This window comes from Patagioenas fasciata, chromosome 3, assembly GCF_037038585.1.
Source record: "Patagioenas fasciata isolate bPatFas1 chromosome 3, bPatFas1.hap1, whole genome shotgun sequence".
Taxonomy (NCBI): Eukaryota; Metazoa; Chordata; class Aves; order Columbiformes; family Columbidae; genus Patagioenas; species Patagioenas fasciata.
In genome coordinates this window covers 7,923,661-7,944,183 of record NC_092522.1, presented here as the reverse complement: position 1 = coordinate 7,944,183, position 20,523 = coordinate 7,923,661, and the positions used below count along the sequence as shown (strand labels likewise).

At 39.4% G+C, this 20,523-nt stretch overlaps 1 protein-coding gene across 2 annotated transcripts in view; it reads left to right on the top strand.

Moving 5' to 3' along the window:
* BFSP1 (beaded filament structural protein 1) overlaps positions 1–20,523 on the top strand; it is a 124,179-nt gene that overhangs the window by 33,003 nt on the left and 70,653 nt on the right. For both annotated transcript variants that reach the window (XM_071805695.1, XM_071805694.1), the window contains exon 6: positions 5,884–6,108. The gene's annotated coding sequence lies outside the window, so the exon portion shown is untranslated. The remainder of the gene's footprint in view (positions 1–5,883; positions 6,109–20,523) is intronic.

Sequence of the window (20,523 nt, the reverse complement as noted above, 5' to 3'; positions counted from 1 at the left end):
GCTAGCTCTGAAATAAGCAGATGTCTTCGTACTGAAGTTTTCCTTATCCATTCTCCAACACAACTTCCTAATGATGACTGGCCACTATTAGTATTTGAGTAATTTAACGTTTAACATTTCAGCTTATTTACTTTCCCTGTTAGGTAACTGCCATATACTTTTCTTTCTATTTATTGCCAACAAATTGGTGTATCCATTTCTTCCTGATCTTACTGGTTATTAGTTGCAAAGTCTTGTGTATTTTTATGTATTTTCAGCCTTTTTTACTTTTCTATGTCTATCTCGCAGTCGACACCATCAGTATCACACTGCACAGAAGTCTGTCTCAGAGAGAGATGGGTGCAGAAAAGGTGCAGTGCAGAAAACCGAATTAGCTCCAACACTGCTCGCTTTGCAGCCTTGTGGCAGGGGACCGTGCCTGACAGGGATTTTGTTCAGCACAGGGACATCAAGTGACAGCGTTGGGTATTGCAGTTGTTGCACATCAGCAAGAGTGAAGTCCTGAGTCTTCTGAACCTTCTTGGCTTCTTTGGCAAACAGATATATCTGTGATATAAAAGAAAATATTGGAGCTTAGCTAGATCTTTTGAGACAAAGGGCACAAGTCTTCCTTATTCTGCAGTTATTTAGGAAGGTTTGGGATTTATTTGGAATACAGGTGAGTTACAGAATATCACTTTTCAAAAGCACTTGTTTTGCCAATAACTCCATCATACACCAGAACTGCAGAAAAGCGGTTATGTGACTATGGTAATGTTTCATCTACAAGCTCCACGAGAAATAAAACTGCAGACAGTCTGTCTATAGAAGTGTTATTTACATGATCATCCTCGATAGTATTTTAAAAATCTGCCTTTCTTCTGATGTGGAAAATTTTAAGGGATGCGCAGATGGGACCTTCTTGCAGTTGGATGTAGGCAGAGCACATTGTTAGTGTTTCTGGCCCCTGTGCAGTCTGCAGAACGGCTCCTGTGTCCTTGGGCAGAGCACAGCTGCAGTTGCAGTGTCTCCTGCGGGCTGTGGCTGTGCCTGACTGACATGCCCTGCAGTGGGGACCCAAGGAGTCCCGTGTCCTGGACGAGGAAAGACGTGGGCACTTGTGAAGTGATGCATCTGCACAGGCTCCTATATTGGGGTCTGTGAACCTCTCCAAGCCTTTTCCAGGTGGCTGACCAGAGTGTGCAAACATCTGTTCCGAAACGCTAGTCTTGTGACAAAATTCAGGCAAATGGGAAGAACTTGTTTAGTTCTCTTACCTACTATGTATTTGTCTGGTTTCAAGCATATATTGTCATCGTTCATTTGTTCTGCTGCTTTATAATTGTGATGATCTTTGAAGCTGACTGAACTGGATTGCTTGTCCCTTATGCATGAGAAAACCTACAAATTATTACCTGGCTTAGAAATGGAAGGGGTAATAAATATATGAAAAACAGTTCTTGTGGTTTAAGTATAGTTAATGTTGCATGACGCATGATTCACCAGTATTCCCTGTTTTCTGCTAGGCTCTGTAAATCTAACTGTGTTTATGCGATGTGGCTGTGCAATCAGAACAGTGTTTGTAAGGGAGTAAAATCCAATCTGTAAATAACTTTGTTGAAATCACCCTTTCCATGCTTGACTTCTGTGACTATATACTCACTAGTTTGGTAACTGCTGATGGGATTATGAGAATTTAGTAGGAGAAAACCTGCTATTTGAGAGAGCAGCAGTGCTGTTAGGAGGAAGCAGCCACATCAGCACTGTAATTTGGGATTTATTAGTACTGTTGGAGTGGCAGACCACCTGCATCAGACACATTACGTACATGGTTTCTCTCCTTTAAACTGATGTGATTTCCAGGCACTGTCAAGTGTATGCTTTGCGAAACTTGTGAAAAATAAATCGCTGGTATTAGTTTCCTAGGAAAATGAATGATCCTGTGGCTATAGAAATGTGAGATTAGAATCAAGTGAGGAAAATATGTATAACAGTGAAAATCATGATAGTTTAGTTCTCATGGCTTTCAGAAATCATTTTGCCCTGACTAGGTAATAGAAGTTAATCTATTCAGTTGTAAGGTTTTTTTAAAAAAAGTAGAATCCATGCTGGCTGCAACGTCCAAATTAGACTTCTCAGATAATTATTCTGAAAATTATCTAAACAGTTTAAAAGCTGAGGGCTTCTGAATAGAATATACTTAGTCATATGGAGATGCATTATTTAGTAGGCATTGTTAGTTTATTTGCAACCCTTCTTGTTTCCAAAGAATTGTGCAGAAGAGACCAGCTAGTGCCCAATGTTTGCTCCTCTTTAATCTGTGTAGATGTTGTATATTGATGGTGAGTAAGTTGCTTTCTTACGGAAAACATCCAAAATGAATGGGTCATCCCACTGATTCATCTTCATACTAAAGCAGTAAGCAAGACACATTTCTTCATGATCCTCAGCTAACTGCTCCTCTGCTTTTACTTATCTATTTCTGCAGCTGTAAGATAACTTTCCAAGCACTTCACTTGAGCTAATCTAGAGTGTACCTGGACCAGGCAGTGATATACGGTGCTTTTGCTGCCTGCCAGACCTGAACAGATCATGCTTTGGCACACGTTTCATCAGCGCTGACAGGTTTGGCACACGTGCTCAGAAGAAGTAGCCCAGATAGAGCACATCCGCCATTCAGGATCGATTCACTGCTTTTGGCAGTCATTGCAGCATCTGCAAGGATGGGTTGATGACGCTCTTTCTTGCTGAAGAGGAAACGGGAAACAAGGTGGGATTTCTAGTGTGTTCGTTTTAGTGCTGAGCCTGAGCCATGAGGACTGGTACTGTGTATGTAGGCTGAGAACTGAATCCAGGGAGAGATAAAACTGATAAAAGAGTCTGCAGAAACATCTCCAACTGCTAGACAATCAAAAATAACCTTTTTTTTTTTTAAATGCATATGGTAATGTCACTTTGTTTTCTCAGGCAGGCTGAATTTCAGCACTTCATATCTGCCCAGCCTGCTCTTTTGTAGTGATCTGATTGCTGTTGATAATGTGTGATTGTCATGAAGGGCATGGATACAAATAACTAAAACCTGTGTATTTTGTCATTTGGAGAAGATAATCTGTTTATCTCCGAGGGCAGAAGAACAGATTAAATTTTCACATAATCAGATATTCAGAAGCAGAGAGTGTTGAAGTTAGGTCTGTGCCAGGTTAAGTGCGATTTGTGTTTTGAAATTTTTATGTATTTTGCACACAAGCATTTGGAGGAATAGCTAGGGTTTTTTAATGAGGGAGACAGGGAGGAATTACTGAGTTTCCTCTGGGTTTTCTTTTTTTATGGGAAGGAAAAAAAAAATCAACTTTTCAAATATAACCTTTCTTTTTCTGCCTTGCCAATTTTCATTTAAACAAGTGAAATCTTGAAGTTTCATATTTGCATTTAGATTCTTCCATGAGTGTTTCAGGCATCGTATGAGTAGCTTTCCCGGAATAAATCTTAGAAACACACCTGCTGCAATACTCCAAGTTACTGGGATGTCACTGTGCCCCACGGGTTGTTGCATCAAATCCTGTACACTGGTGAGCTTCTCCAGCAAAACACAGAACACCCTCCATCAACCCTGACTTTGACAGACAAGTATTTTCAGCTCTTGCCCATCAGAAGTTCAGACACAAGAATTTTCCAAACAACATGGGTTGCCATGCTGCACAATCGGTCTTAAAAACAAGGTATATTTTTTTCCTTAGGTAGGATGAGAGTATTTAAAGAAAGAATTATCAGCCCTGAGGAAACTGTTCTTGCTGGGAGTGCCTTTCCTGTGCTAGGAAAATTGAGTGACACAATATATCTGTTGGTGGCTTTCTGATAATTAACAGGATTTTGATTTTAAAAATGAGTACTTTTGGTGCTACAGGTACCAAAAATTGCTACATGCAATATCTTTTTTTCTTCATTTGATTTTTATTTCTGCAGTAGTTTTTAGTCACTGCCTTGTGGTGTCACACTCCTTCCAATCTATCCTGATTAGCATCCCAGCTTTCATGTAGATTTACAGGGTGCTTGCATGCAACACGGTGAAACACCCCAATTAGAAACTCTTACAGTTTGCAATGATTAAGGCTAGAATGATGCATGTGCTTCATTGTAGCTGTCATGCTATTTCCAGGATATTAAATCTTGATGTCTGTTTATTATGAATCACATAGTGCTGTATCCTTGTCTGTGCAATTAAGGCCTTTTTATCATCATGACAAAGAGTTACCCAGAATGATGCTGAGAAGATTTAAGCTTATTTTATTGAATATTTTTGTCTTCTCTGCAGTTCATGACTGTGAAACACACATGAACTGCAGGAGCAGTTGCCTCATGCATTTAGATGAAGTCAGTTTATGCCCTTTTCTCAACCATTTCTCTTTTAGACTCAAGCTGGATGATAGATGAATGGAGGGGGTGGGAAGGCAGAGAGAAATTTGGAACTCTGGAATTAAAATACAGGTTAGAGGTAGTTTCTTTTCTCAGTTGACATTTTTATTAACAACACTGAAGGGTTTTTTGACAGCCTGGAGTTCTTTGCACAGAGTCTGAGTTATAACTTCACAAACCTGTTGTTTTTAAGTGAAGCCAGGGAGTCCTGCTCTTTTGGTGAGGTCTTTCTCTGCCATCCATATGTGGTAAAAAGCAAACTAAATACATTTTGGACAGAAAAGACACAGGCAAGATCTGCTCTTGAACTCTTCAGCTGCCATTACAGCTACTTCATGAGAGATGAGTCTTGATCATTTAGAAGGTTGTTTTGAAGAAGGGCAAACCTTGTTTGTTTTCTGGCAGAGGCAGGGTCTGTGAGCTTGTTGGTTTATTTGGGTTTTTTTTAATCAAATAGCTGCTACAATGTGAAAAAGCCCCTCAGGGCAGGAGCTATTGAACTGCAGAGGCAGGAAGGTTTCCGGGATGCAGCCGCAGGATGGGGCAGTAACGATGTGCAGTATGAGGTTGGGTGCCCCGTCTTTGCAAGACTGTCTGTGTTTTATACAGTCTGAAGTGACAGTTCAGGTATTCTGTTTTGGTTTGGTTTTGTGGTATGTTCTTTATTAGCTTTAAAAATTACATGGTATTTTTGCAAATAGAGTAGTTCTGGAGGTGGGAACACATTTGTTAAACTGCTGCCTGGACTGACATGTTTCTCAGAGATACATCCATCATTACTACACGCCCAAGCATGATGGACTGCTGTTATGGGCCAATATGATACTGGCCATATGCTTTCTTATAGCTTTGAGCACACGGAGAATACCGCAGTAATATGCATGTTGTCCCTGGAGGGTGATTTCCTGCGCTCCTTGAGCTCAGTGCAACCATACTTCTGCAGGCTCAAGATCAGCAGCAGCTATAGGTGAAATATGTATTGTAGGGAGTGAGGCAACACTTTTTGTTCCACCAGTTGATGGAGGTAAGAAGAGACAAGTTTTGTCTTTTCTGGATGTACCAGGTAATCTAGTAGAAGAATATTGCTTCTTCCTCAATCCTGCTTGGGGAATCCAGGAACCAATTTAAAATAACCATTACATGTTTCAGAAACTTAAAAAAAAAAAAGATAGGCTGCTTATGAGTGGAACATGACAAACTTCAGTGCAGGCCACTTGTATTGCACAGTCCCAATTGCCTGGTCTTGTATTCTTTTTCTCAGATAAATTATCTATTTTTGCATTATCACTCAAGTATGCTGCATGATCATATAATTACATACAGTGAGATGCCAATTAGTAATAATGATACATCAGACCTTTACAAGTTAGTTTGATGGGTATTTTTCCACTGTGCACATTAGTTATTGGCATAGTATTTCTCAGCAACACTTCTGTTGTCTAAGTGACAGCAGTACAACTCACCAGTTCGATATTTCTGTTGTCTATACAGAAAAACTGCTGGAAAAGAAAACCTATAATTTTAAAATCAGCATTGGGGAGTTCCGACTGTGTGCATGTGAAGTTATAGCAGAAACACGGCGAAGAGCAACACAGCTGGAGGCAGGTCTAAACAAACATCAAATGCCAAGCAGTCACTCAAGAAACAGTTGTGGGAAGCACCAAAACAACGTACTTTGCAGCAGGAATACCTATTGGCATGTTCTTCGAAAAGAAGGTAAGACGACCTGTTTTTTCATTAATTATAAGCTAATAATTTAATTGCTCAAATCTCAACTCAAAATATTATGATGTCCAGCTCTGTAACCCAAAAGACTTGCTACTTGTTTACTGGAGGCTTCTGGAGTGTGAGTGTTCTTTATACATGAGATTGAAATGTACTGAAACAAGTGGTGGGTTTTTTTTGCCCTGGTTACTTTGTAATCACAGTTGCTAAAAGAGTAGTAGAGCTCAATCTGTTTGATATAAAGTCATGCCTTTTTAAGGCTGAGAATATTAAAAGGAGGAAATTTGTAAGATGTTTATGAAAGGTGCACCATCCAAACTTTTTGATCCAACCTCATTACAGCCCATGTGAATCATGGCAAGTAGTCCACAGAGAGGTATACAAGTGGTTATGAATGACTAGACATTTTCATGCTTTATGTGTACATTGAAAGGGTAAATAAATGCCTCGTCTGTGTGCTGTCTGCAGGGTGAATAGATTTCATTCAAGGGTTTCTAAATTTGTGCTTCTGACATAGCCTGTACCTTTTTTCTTTGTGAGACTTGATATTTTATATTGTGAATTATCAGATGGGTTCATTGAAGTTATTTCTGCTTTTGAGTGAAAGAATGATAGATTTAGGAAAAGATTTGAGGATGTAATTGTGAAGTGAGTGCATATATAGAAATACTGGTTACTCTTTTTTTAATGAACATCTGTGTGAACAAAATCATTCCTTCTATAAGTGTTTCTGGTAACAGCAGCAGCACATGGATTGTGTCAAAGTGGATGGGTATGGATGTTGTTCATTTTAAGTATTTCTTGGGTGTGAAAAATGGTACAGAACAGCTTCTCTTGGTTTTCTGTGGCTCTCCAATGTATCTAAGATAATCCTTGCGAAGTAGGTTAAAAGCAGCATGCTTTAAATAGGGTATTGGTCCAATATCCCTTCCAACCTAAATTACCTTAATTTTTATATTTTTGTGAAATCCAAGTATATCTAAAGCAGCCCCATCACTTATTCAGGCCTTTCTAGCTGCCACTTCATCAATTAGACCCAGTGTTAGGATACTTGTATGACGGCGCTGTAACAACGCTGAATCGAGTAGTTCTCTGTGGGTTTTCTGGTGGGCAGTATCATCCTATGTTAAGAAACTTCTTGTGACTTTAATAAGAAATTTCCAAATTGTTTATTTGCTATGCCTTTCCTTTTCTTACTCTGCTTAGAATGTATGGTTTGCTAAAAGCACATTCTTTTATGTTCTTTCTTAATTTTATGCATTCCTGTTAAAAAACAAACAAACAAAATATCAGAACCAACCCCCCCCAAAACAAAACCCAAACGAAGCCAAAAAAACACCACCTACAACATAAATCAAAGGAAGGTATAATTCCTATTTATGGAAAAGAAAAAAAAATACAGAACAGGCAACAGAGAAAAGAGAGAGGAAATTAGAAAAGTAGTGATCTTTTAATGAGCTGGGTAGTACTGAAGCAGACGAGGGACCGTGCAGATAAAGCTGAATAACTTATTTTATAGCAGTGGATGGGATGGTAATAAAAATGATATACCTTGAGTCCCTCTTGGTTAAGATTTGGACTGCAAAGCAGTGGAGCCGAACTGGCATAAATTAGTGTGAGACAGAAGGTGTCACTGGTTTGAAGGACTTCCCATTCTAATCGTTTGCACTGCTTTGCTGCATCACTTGGGAGTAAATTCAGTCGGAAAATATGTGGTGTTTCATAATTACCTTTTCTGCCAGAGGAGCAGCTCTGATCCCTGCAGGCTTAGTGCTGTTTTGGTTGTGTAATGGCTGGGTTTGGGTTATCTGCCCTAGCGTTTTCCTGTTGGAATAAGGCATAGGCATTAGATGCTTCTCTCTAAACCTACCAACAGTCTTTTGCCAAGTGTTGACCATACATTTGCTCTCTTCAGTAGTGTGACCTTGCTAAAATGCTCACTGGATACAGGAAAACTTCTGAAAGCTGGCTACAGCTCAGGATTGAACTGTTCCATTTAATCCTTTACTCAAGTGAGAAGACAAGTTACTTTTATGATTAATTCCTTAAGAAAATCTGTTATCATCCTTCAAACAGATTTTAAAAAGAGATTCTACTTCAGTTATGACGTTTAGGTCTCAAAAAGCACAGCTTGTAGGACCATACTATGCTTTGTTCTAAAGATAGGCTCATGACCCTTAACTCTATAAATATTTCATTTTTCTTTGCTGAACACCTACCCTAACAGCTTTGTCAAAACTCAAGTTTTCTCCAACTTGCTCTCAATTCTCATGCATAAATCAAGATTTTACTACAGTTCCTCAAACATTCAGGCACCTCAGATGCATTCCTGATCAAAAAAACTCAAGCTGTATAGACAGCTATAGGCTGACCACAGTTTTATTTTTGTTCAGCCCTGCACCTGTCAGCTTTTTGTATACATAGATTTAGGCACTTGAGGGGATTTTCTTGTGTGTATATGACATCTGATTCTCATGCCCTAGGGACTCTCTGCTACTACAGTGATATAAGGTTCCTTTGAATATTACTACCTGATTTTGATGGTTTGCCATAAAAAGACTTGAGTGTAAAGTAGAATCCATTTCATTGTGATGTTGTTGGGAATTAAGTCACTGTAAACTCATGATAATCTTGTTCTTCTATTCAGATTTGTGTAGTCATTAAGAAGGGAGATATATATATATATACACATTTTTTTAACTTTCTAGGATGGATACTCAGAGCCTGCACTGTAGGAGCCCAGATCCTGCAGTGCTGTGCCATTTGCTGGACCTGTTCAGTTCTGAGTGGAGAATCGTTTTCTAGCAGAGAGGGCTGGAAAATAGTAGGATCTGTCTGACTCTCTAGGCATCCAAATATGTGTTTTATAACTGAATATGCCTTGTCTTGCAGAGGAGAAGATAGGAAAGAGTTAGCAATGCTGTTACAAATTGCTGCTGAAAGGCTTTGAGTAGTCTCATGTTGTTGAATTTCTTTCCGATCTCATACTCCGTTGGTTGTGGTTAGGACCCGTGTTTGGCTCTCAGAATGCTATTGAGAGTATGAGTGTTTGCAGCAAAGTTGAAGGATTTAATCAGGATAAGTAGAAGAGTCCTTCAGACTGGCTTGCAAAACAGGGTGAGAAAGAAACCACAACAAAGCTGGATAAAAACAAGGCAAAGAAATATTGGTATCAGATGGCTATCAAAAGTTAAAACAACCTTTCAGTGTCTGTAGAAAGTACTTCCGTACATGGTTAGAATCAACCTTTTTTTTTCAGTGAAAATAGCTTATGAATAGTGTAGTTATTTGCTTATTATCCTGGTCAGTGCTCTTCCTCAGGTTTCACTTGTGAATTTTGTACTAGCTTGCCTACTGCTGGGTTAAACCTGGAATCTCACATGCAAAAATGGCAAAGTTTTAATTGCAAAAGAATGCAGAATGTTAACCACTGATCACCTCCCTAAACAAAAAGAACCCCAGAAACCCAAGCCCCAGAAGTGTTTTTGTAATTTCTCCATGTGCCTGCTGTGAAAGAGCCAAGTACATTAGCCTGAGATACTTGTGAAGGAGTTCAATTTTTTTTTATCTTGACCTTAATGATATCAGCTTTCAACAGTCGATACAGCAGATACAGATAGTGAAGTAATATCAGGCTACCAAGCTAAGGCAATAACTGTTCTTCTGTTTTCCAGTCATTTTATGCATTTAATCTCTTTATTTTATGAACAGACTTTCATGCTGGTATTAACCATACTTTCACTTCTGATAGTCATATCACTATATTTCTATTAATATTTTCTAGGAATTAAAATCTCTATGCCTCAACATTTTCAAAATTGATCTAGCATATTGTATGGATAAGATACAGGCCAATTTGCAATTTATTTTTTTTGTATCTATTAATTTAAAAGGTCACTTTTAAAGCATTAGGGAAATATTTATTCAATTATTTCTTTTCTATGCTTTAGAAGACAGTTTGAGCTTTGTGCTGACTTCACGGAGCTCATTATTTTGATTGCAACAGTGGTAACCACTTTATGTGTAAGAACAACAGCTGGCCACAATGTTTTACAAGTATACACAATTTAAAAATATTAAGCACAGAACAATGACTCCTGTAGATTTTTGTCTTGTTTTTTGTCATCTTTCATAGGGCATTTCAGCTTAATTCATTCACATTTGTCAGTACTTTATTTTGAAGAAAGGAAATCAGTGACATTCTTTCAGTTGTGGATATGCTGAGCTGACTCTAGCCAGAAAACCAGCACATCAGAGCTGCTGCTGGGGAGCTATGCAAATCCTTCTCGGCATCATCAGTCTTCAACAAAAATCTAAACAATCCTCCTGATTTCCGAGATGTGGTTTCTATACTCCTTGATTTCACACACACAAACATGCTGCAGTGTTTTAACTGCTGTTTGTCCTCTCAACTTTGGAGTTTTATTAACAACCAGGGAAAACCGTTGACTCGGTAATTAATCTACTTCATGATGATGCATGGCCACTTTGGAAAGAAAACATGATTGTTTGAAGTGAATGCATGTTTACTTAAACTGACAACTAGATTTTCAGAGTGAAGCCAGTGCAATTCCCCCAGAATCCACACTAAAGCAGGCAGGAGATTTTTTTCTGCATGAATACCGATCTAATCTTCAAACCAAAGCTTGTTTGATATGTTACTCTGGCTTTAGGTGCTTGTTTTACAAGCCACTCTAGTGTTGCAGTATCAGCACCTTAAAATCATGATAGTCACCTTTATCCCCTTTCTTCATTCTGTTTATTTCTATATTCACAATACCCTTTGAAGAATTTCTTCGACAAGTCTCTGTGTGAACCAAATGTCCTTCAGTTCTGGGAAGCTGTCCTAGTAAAATTGTGCTTGTGATGAATGACTTGTTGTCCTCTGTCAGTGCCATGTTGGAAGATGCCCACAAAGGCTCAGGGCAAGAACATAAGTGAGAGTATTTATTTATGGGGAAAAAAAAAAAAGTATAGAAAGTATAGAAAAGAAAAAAAAGTATAGGTACTTTGATCCTGATAATCCTGATCCAAATAATTGTGATGTCTATCCCAGGTCATATTTGGGAGTTTTCTTCAGAAAAATTGTTTTCTTAAAAGTTCATAATCCAGAACCGAAGCTTTCTTTAGGGCACTACTTTAGTGTCTTGTGGTGGAGTCTCAGAATCCCCCTGAAGTTGGAGGATATAACACTGCTCTTTTGTTTTATGGAAGGCTACAGGTGATGTGCTGATTTTCTGTGGCACTTTGTGATAGGGCAGCAACTGATTGCTGCATTCTCACTGTCCATTCACCACTGATCTGACCTTCCCTTCATCTAATGATCTTGACATTAAATGCACTGATGAATGACTAGGAGAAGAAAAGAAAAAAGGAGCAGCAGGATAGAGAAAGAGAAGAAAGAAATAAAAAAGCCCCAATGACATTTTATAGGGAAAAAAGTTTAGAAATGTGCAAGCAGCACAATAGCAGATGTCATTTCAAGTTCATGGTCAATAAATTCAAGAGATTGTAGTTTGTAAGAAATAACTTCAGCTGCTTGGGTACCTTACTGAGTGTTAGAGTAATTGCAGTCTAATGATATTTGCAGTATCAGTGGCTCCCTAGCTAGAAGGGCTTGCCACATAGACAGCAGCCATTGAAGAGCAACAGAATAAGAGAATGCATGAAGGGTGGGAGGAAGATACCAGAGATTTAATGAACTCAAGTATATCATTTGAAATATAATTACATGAAGAACATTTGTTTTTCCTCTTGTGATGATGCTTGAATAATGAGGACTGCAGTATCTGCAAAGGAATTGGCAAGTAAATAACAGCTAGGGATTTGTTTATTTTCAAGAAGGGACATGATTTAAAGTGTAGTATTTGATTTAAATGGTCTCTCTCTGAATTTGAGAAGTAAGGGAAATAAACCGAAATGTATTTAAGTCAGAGGGACCAGATCCCTTGTTAGTGTGTACACAGATATACTTCCAATTAATTTCAAAGCTCTTGTTTTGATTTATTCCAGCTGTGCAGTGCAACAGTCACAGGAGCACTGGGCTGCCTTGCTTGCATGCAATTGCCATTTCTGTCTGGTTTTTAGTAAACCGTGGCCATGCATCTCAAATGTGGGAATGAGATTTGTCACATAGCCTTCGGACGTGAGGTTGTGTAGCAGGGAGGAGAAAGGCACCAGGCAGTCAGGAAAGGATGCATTTCACCTTTTTCTGTCTCTTCTCTGAGTCATAGTCTTCCTGCCCCTGTCACCAAGTGCAGTCTAACTGAAGAGCAGATACTGAGTAAGGTGTGAGCTGCTGTTCTGTGCAGTCAGTCTGGAAATTCATGTGATTGGTTTAATTATATAAAGTATGCTGCTCTGATATACTAGGGTTGTTAGAAAAACCAATATTCTCAGAAAATAGGTTGGTCTTCAAAATTGAATGACTGAAAACAGCAATTCAATTAAAGCTTTAGTACTTCTGGGAAGGGGTTTATGATGTAGCCAGAAAGACTGAGTTTACACTGATCTGATAGTTTGCCGCCCCCTCACTGGCTTGCTGGGACTGATGCGTACCAAGTACCCCTCTTTATGCCACATGAGATTCCTTCAGGTGTCCTGCCCACGTCCCATCTGTGTCCTGGAGGCCCTGGAGGTTGCCCATCCTGATGGTCCCTTGGGTGCTGCTGCTCAGGCCTGGCCTGCTCTCCTCTCACATGTGTATCGTGAGTGAAATTGGTCTCCCCTAACCTTATACATGTCCATTAAATGCCCAACCCCAAGCCCGCTAACCTATGCTGGATTTTAGCCAAAAATTCATCTCATCCCATCCTCATGAGGCAGTAAAGATGAAGCACCCTTTGCAGGTGCCCTTTGAGTAGGTTGACCCTGAAGGAGACAGGTCTCTTGCTTGTGGAAAGGTCCATTCTCAGCCACTCTCCTGCTGCTGCAGAGCAGCTGGGCAGCAAATGTCAAGATGCTTCCCTGGCAAATGGTCTCAACTCTTCCCTGTGTAGCTTTAAGTGGTTGCAAACTGACAGTGAGGTACGGTAGGCCTGCTGGAGGCTTAAATACTATATTTAGTGTTCACCAAGCACAAAGTAAACTTTTTTCCTTCAGAAAGAAATGTATAGTATTTACCTCTCTAATTTTTAAGGAGGATAACGCTTCTCCTAGAGAACCATAAAGGCTGAAATAAGTTATTTTCAAACTAAGGTATTTTCATCATCAGTCTACTCCTAGGTGCCACTCAAATACAAAAGGCAGAAGGTGTGACATGTACGCTGTCAGCAAATGGCACCTTTAAAACCTCCTGATCTGTTTTAATACCCAAAGGCTCTTCTGTCATTTGGCTGTAGCGCACAGTGCTGCTTTAAGACTTAACATTAGGATGATTTTCTTTCTTAAATTACAACCTCTTTCCCAGCAGACCAAGAAAGCTTTTATCCATTGTCACTGACGCTGGTGGCAAAATCGATAACTACAATTCTCTGGCAATGTGCACTTTCCTTAACTTTGCTTTCTAGTAAGCCAGAAACTTTCACCCAATTTTTTTTTTCTGTGCCAGTTCAGGATCTTGACACTTTCTCTCCTATGCAAAAAAATGCACTTGATCTTACTGTGAATTAGTAGAAAATTATGAGCTTTACTAGTCTTACCCAGCCTTGCCACAGGTTTTTGTGTTTGCAGTTGTGTTAGACTGGAGTGAGATGGTTTTCTGCCTGAATATACTGGGCACTGAGACAGTTAAAAAGGCCTGGGTAGAGGTGAAGCACCCAACCCAATGTTTGCTTCCTTTAGTCTTTTTCTGTCAAGCCTTTTCTAGTGTTAGTTTTGCAGAAATCCAAACAAGGAAACTTTAGATCTACAGAAATGTTTGTAGCTAGAAGGCATCTGGGACCTGAATTACAATGACTGAAAAATGTGGATAATTTTTTTTTCTTTCTTTTTTTTTTGAGGTTGGGATATGTGGATTGTTTGCTGGAATTTCTTATGCTGAGTAACAAAGAGATTAATTGTCAAAGTAATACAACTGTAGTACTATGACTAAAGATAACATATGAAAATAATAGTTAATGAAATCATAGCATTGATAATGAGTGTTGAAGGCAGTGTAGCCTGAATAAGCTCAAGGATTCTCTGCTGCCTTCTTTGGTTCCTCAGGGTGGTGTCCCTGGACTCTGCAATCCTACTTCTGTCAACCCTGTTAAGATGGCCTAGAACAAACAAAACTGCTTTGTTCTAACAGCAGAGACTGCTGAACATCTCTGTATTTCTATGAAAGATATTTAGCAGGGCTGGCAAGTGTTAATCGGATCCAATTTAACTTCAGTCTGGCAGATCACACATGCCTAAGGGCATGTTGGCACAGAGCTTTTGACATAAGGGCCATACCAGTCTCATGCATGGTGTCCTCAATTTCTCTTCACCAGAGAAATACTGTTGCTATACTCTTTCCACTGATCTTCTCATGCAACAAAAAGCCTTGAGGGCAAAAAGTTCTGAGTATTGCTGGGGGGAGCAGTCTATTTGACAGTGAGGAAATAATATAGTGCATTATGTGGTCTTGCATTTCATCCCATTCTAGAAAATCACTAACTTTTTTTTTAAATGCACCTAAAATATTTTCATTTTAAAAATCTTTTTCTGACTTATAAACAGATGAGGAGTATTTACTTCCTAGACATGTAAAGCCCTTTCATGGCTTTCTCTTATGGTACCTTCCAAAATGCTGGGAGGATTTAGTCTTGGTAAGATTTACCTACCCACCCCAGCAGATCACACAAGTCCTGCTGATGTCTAGTTGCAGAGAATCGGGGAAAGCATAGCAGAAGCATTTATCTACTGAGTAGATATAGTATCCTCTGTTCAGCACAAGCTGACATTGATTTCTGAAGTTGTTTTGAGGAGACTTATTTATCTGTTGTTGGTACTGGTACGTTGAGTACTTCCTTGTAATGGTAGCACTGGGATGATGATACTCTTGATTTCCATTAATGAACAGTTCATGACTCTTAGTGGATACATGAAATGGTAAATGCTCCCTGAAGAAGCCACTTAACATCTTTTAATTCTCTGATTATGCATTAAACTCTGTGTGGATCATGCAGGACCTAATGCCCCAGGAGACAGGAGCATTATGGTATTATAATAGACAGAACCGACTGCGTGACATATAATAAACAGGTAGTCAGGAATGGAAAGGTCAGAAAATGTCTTGCAGTTGTGGACTGCTGGCCACAAAAATACCTTTTCAATTTCAACCTCTGCTTAGGTGAAATATATACTTTTCCATCAGCAGAACTGAAAGCCCGTTGCCAGAATGGGAAGTGGCAGGGATGTGCCAAAATTCATAACTCCATCCTCTGGAGATCAGGACACTGGAGTCAGGTGCCAAAGCTCTGCACAAGGCCTGTGTTCTGATGCATCCCTACTGTTAGCATTTATTATAGGCCACTGCTAGCCCTACAGCTTCTCACACTTTCCATGAGACAGATGGAGACTCCCCAAGTTCCTGGTGCTACATCAAAGCTGTATGGCCCAGGAATGCTTCTCTCTCTGCTTCTCTACCCTGGTTTGTGGTGATGTGGATTTAGACAGTGTCTTAAGGGCTGAATGGTGGCAAAAAATGGGTTTGCAAGAGTAATGCATCCAATTTCACTAAGTAATTAATCCTTCCCCATCATCCCTGGCATGAAGCAGGTAAGGAGCAGGCTGTGCCTCAGCGGGAACATGTGACCAGTCAAACATTTGTTCAGTCCAGGCTCTCGTCTTCATCAGCATGAACTGGTTCAGTCCAGAAGCTAAATATTTGGGTTGGTGTGGCACTGTGCCCAAGCAAATGTGTTTTGCCTCCCAATGGCACAGCGATGCTGCTGTTGCACAGCGTGGGCGCAGGCAGGCTTAGAAACAACAAGTAGCAAAGCATGCTTACCTGCCCATCCCGGGGGGATGTCAGAACAACAGGGACTACAAGACAGCTCTTCAGAATTGCTTGGCTTAATTTGCAGTCATCTGTGAAATGCTTTTGCCAATGCTTGGGCATCTGTGTATGGCTATAGCTTAAATCCTTCATATTTATTTTCTTTTTTTTTCCCAAGCATGTAGATTCCTCAGGCACTTAATATAATTCATTAAAAAAAAAAAACAGCAAAGCCATTTAAAAGCCCCAGAACACACTGACAATCAGAGGGATTCAGGATGTGCTGCTGTTTTTCACAAGGAGATCCGAGTTCCTTAATCATCAAGGGTATGTCCAAACAGATTCCCACTGAACAGTGCCCGAACGTCCTGGCAGAGCTGGACTGAGACACTTGGAACAGTAGACTGCCTAACATAAAACAAGCCTAGGTTTTTCATGAAAAATCAACAATGTAAGTAAGCCTAGCATAAACCAGACACAAAAATCATGGAGTGTTTTACCTTACCCCTTTGCCCCAACAGCACGTTCCCTGCTGATTAAAGCACCGAAGGAATCCGTCATTAACCACTAAAGGAGCCAGTTTGCAAGGAATGTCTATCAGAAATGGATGAAAACTTTCTGTGCCCCAAGTCCTGCCTTTAGCCCTTATAGCTGGCACGGATCATTAGCAGAAACAAGCATTTTGAAGCTAGAAGGGTTGCAGTGTGGTTATTTTTGTATGCCCATGTGATGCATGGACAGTTAAGTCAGCCTTCATGGATGCACCAACCTGGGCGAGTCCTCAAATCTGAAATGGTGCAGTGCTGCAGAGAGGAGTTAACCGGACTCAGATTTTACTTCAGTCTTAAATGGTTTTACATCCCTCTCTACTCTCCCCAGTTTTAAATTTTGTTTCTATTGTTTTCAATATTCTTCAAGCTGAGCTGCTTTGATTCATGCAGCTGTGCTAAGTAAGCGTGTGAGTGATAGAGAGTCTTGCTGGTTAGTGGCAAGGCTTGAGTCACATTAAAGAGTTGTAGAATGAAGCGCACAGTGAGATCTCTTCTAGTGTGTGTGCAGTATTAATTGATGACTTGTGGCCCCAGGAAACCAAACAGGCTGGTGTCAGGAACTGAAGTTGTCTGGGATCAAGGGTGTTATAGACAAATCTTGCAACAAGTAACATTGGAATAAATCCAAGTTCTGAGCCTGGGCTTCCCACTGTGAAGGGCAATTGCTCTGTACTCAGCTGCTGTATACAGAAAGTGTTTGGGTGAGGGAGATGACGACATGTTATCCTATCCTGAGCTGGGGAAAGGGGAAAGAGGAATATAAGTAGCCTTTGCATCCATAGTAGAGGAAAAGTCAGTGTTACGATTGCAAGTCATGTTTCTCTGAGGATCATTGAAAAGTAATAAATCATTCACAGAGTTATTACAGCAGCTGCCTGCGGCACGCCATCTCTGTGGATATAGCTCAGCTAATCTTTATAAAACCAGCTTTTTGAAAAGTGGGAATTATTCCTAGCTATCATAATGCTTGGTTTCAAAACTGTCACTTCATAGCTGATATCTGGGGTTTTTAACCAGTCTTTTAAAAAAGTCCTTTCTTTTCCATCTCAAATTGATGTTTTTCATTAAATGCTTTCATCGCTTTTTCTTCACGCAAGTCAAAAGACAGATATCGGTTCCTTTGGAGATCACATATTCTTGAATTCGTATTCAACAAAGTACTTTCCCACATCTTTAATAGAGTAGGCAGAAACATTTTGCTTGTTTTTATGATGCTTTAATTGAGGTGAAAAGTCAGTGCTGAGCATTTTCATAAAATGAAAATTTAAAAAATCTGAGTAGGTTTGAAACTACTCTCATTTCTAACATTCACTTTCCTTTTAAACAAAAAGTGATTTCAAAGCAGAAAGGAAGCAGAGTTTATCAGAAATACGAAGAGAAACTGTTTCTATAGTTTCATAGCTTAAAGCTCAAATGAGATTCCTCAAAACTGACTTCTGCTGTCATTAATTTTGTTTAAAAAAAAATGAACATCCAATAAAAACTACCTATTAAAAAGATCGTGTACTAGTAGAAGTATCACAGCTTCTGCCTTTGCATGATCCTTAAGTTTTTCAAGGGGCCTCTGCAAAATTTTCTGCTTTGCTTTCCATGGGGACTGATCCAATGCATGTTTCAGATGCGGTTTTCTGTGAGTAGGAAGAGCTGGGGCACACTCTAAATGGAGATATGCAGAATCTATTCATTGCCATCTTATGTAAAAGGCTCTTCAGCCCCGATGTACTGGTGGAATTTTTTGCAGGCTGTAAGGTCTGTCCATGTAGCAGCACGTGCCCTACGCTGGAAGGACCTCTGTAGCCCTCAGTGGGTTTGGTATGAAGAGGCACGTAGCAGCATTAAATTAACTGAGGGGAGAAGAGCACTTTTCTTTACCTAGATGTCATTGGGCATTTCTAATGTGTTGCACAAACATGAATTACTCTTTGCATTTACTGAAAAGATAAAAAATTATTGCTATTACAAAACCAACACAGGGTAAGAGCTGTGATACAGTTATTACTTCTGCTATCTCTCTTCCAGACACAGGACTTATTCCTATTAAGCTGCAGTAATCCCTATTAATGTGAAACTTCATCTCCCATCAGAAAAATGGGATTTTTTAAAAACACATTCAGTGTCTGTCTAAACCGATTCTGTTGAAGTTCTGCCAGTGTCATGTGCTTCAGAAAATTAACTTGAGTGCTTTATACTTTGGGCATCTTGGCTGTGCATGAAATGGGATAAGAAAACAAGAAGCAATGAGCTGCATTGCCAACCCAAATGACTTCAGCAGAAATCTGTAGTGTATTTGTCAGAGCACTGTCTCTTAGAAACCTATGACAGAGACTCATTTTTTTATTTAAACAGGACAGAAGAAATTTTCAGCTCCCAATCCTTAGAGGGGGAAACTAACTATTATTTCTAGGATAGTTTGTTATACAATTTCTTAAATCAGTCATTCTTATGGCTTCTGTGAGGAGTTGCCCTCTTGACTCCTGAGGGCTGATAATTACTGTGTCTGGAGAGAGGGGATGGAGACGCCAGGTAAGCTTATCCCTGAAATGAGGGGAAAAAGAGTGCTGCGGGGCAAGGACTGAGATACAAAATTAGGAGAGTTGGACATGGATGAAGTTTACTTAAGTGGAGACTTTTGCATGCTGAAAATCTACCTATATTTAAAAAAAAACCCACCCTACAACTGTATGATGGGTATTGACCAAGACTGGCTTCTTAACAGTAGTCTAGACTTTACAAGGAAATTCAGGCCTCACTGAGTAAGGGAGAGTGCAAGAGCTATAAAATTATGAGTTGGAAGTGCTTATCTGCATTATCTCTTTAATTAAAATCTACTGTTATAGAAGATAAGTAAATCTATCTACTAGAATGTATGGAAAGTAAACCAGCTTACTTTTTTGAGGCTGTTTAGATGCAGCTTGTGTTGGTGACTGTCCTGTTCCAAGCTAGAAAAGTATGAAAGAATCAATATTTACCTAAACAACAGGTTAATGTGCAGTCCTGAGACTGGTTGCGTTTCTTATCTCTAGACAGCAGCAAACATCTGTGTGTTTTTTACCTCTAAAATTAAAGGTTCTTTGTATGGGTGGGCATAAAAGTTTGTATTCTCTCTAGAGCCAGCTCTCTGCTGGCAACTTGTATTCAACATATAAGAGAAACTAAATCATGGAGCTGTATTTACGGAGAAAACAGCAGCCTCATCTTCTGAAGTTATTTCATCAGGTAATTCTTTGCTTTTCTCCCTTCAAGAGTTTGTGGTTGCTGAATTTCTGGTTTTGTGCTTCGATGTCCTGATAGTTAATACACATCTTAAAGCAATGCAGGTTTTCTCTGTCTTTCTGGCAGATTCAGTAACAAATGCATAGAATATTGTTCTGTGCCATATCACCATGTGTCTATTACTGAGAGCTCATTTTTTGTTTGATTTTTTGGTTTCTGTGGTTACCATCTAGTGTAGAGAAACACAGCAGGAACATGAATAACGTAGAATGATGTTAGAAAAACTATTACTGGTGATTATATAGTTTATAATTTTAATGTCTTGAAAGTACTCAATGAATTAGTTTCCTTAAATACCCAAACCAAATCTAGATTATTTTCTGTTGTATCTTTATGTTTGTTATTCTCTTCTTTCTATACTCTGGAAGAGGCTTACAGCTGCCTATGCCTTTCCTCATCTTCACATTGCATATCACAACCCACTGCAGTGTCTTCATCTATAAAATTAGGAGAATGACCCACCATATATCTTTAAAGCCATTGGAAAAAATCCAACATGTTTGAGCTGAGCTGAGAGTTCTGTTAAGATGATGAGTGATGGTCAGAAATGAAGAAAAAGTAAGCGGAGGAAAAAAAAAAGAAATAATTGGAGGGTGCCTTGTGGTAGGAGGTTTTTTAGAGTGCCATGAAATGAGTGGAGGACTTCCATGTGGTCTGGCTTTATTAATCTTGCGGGCT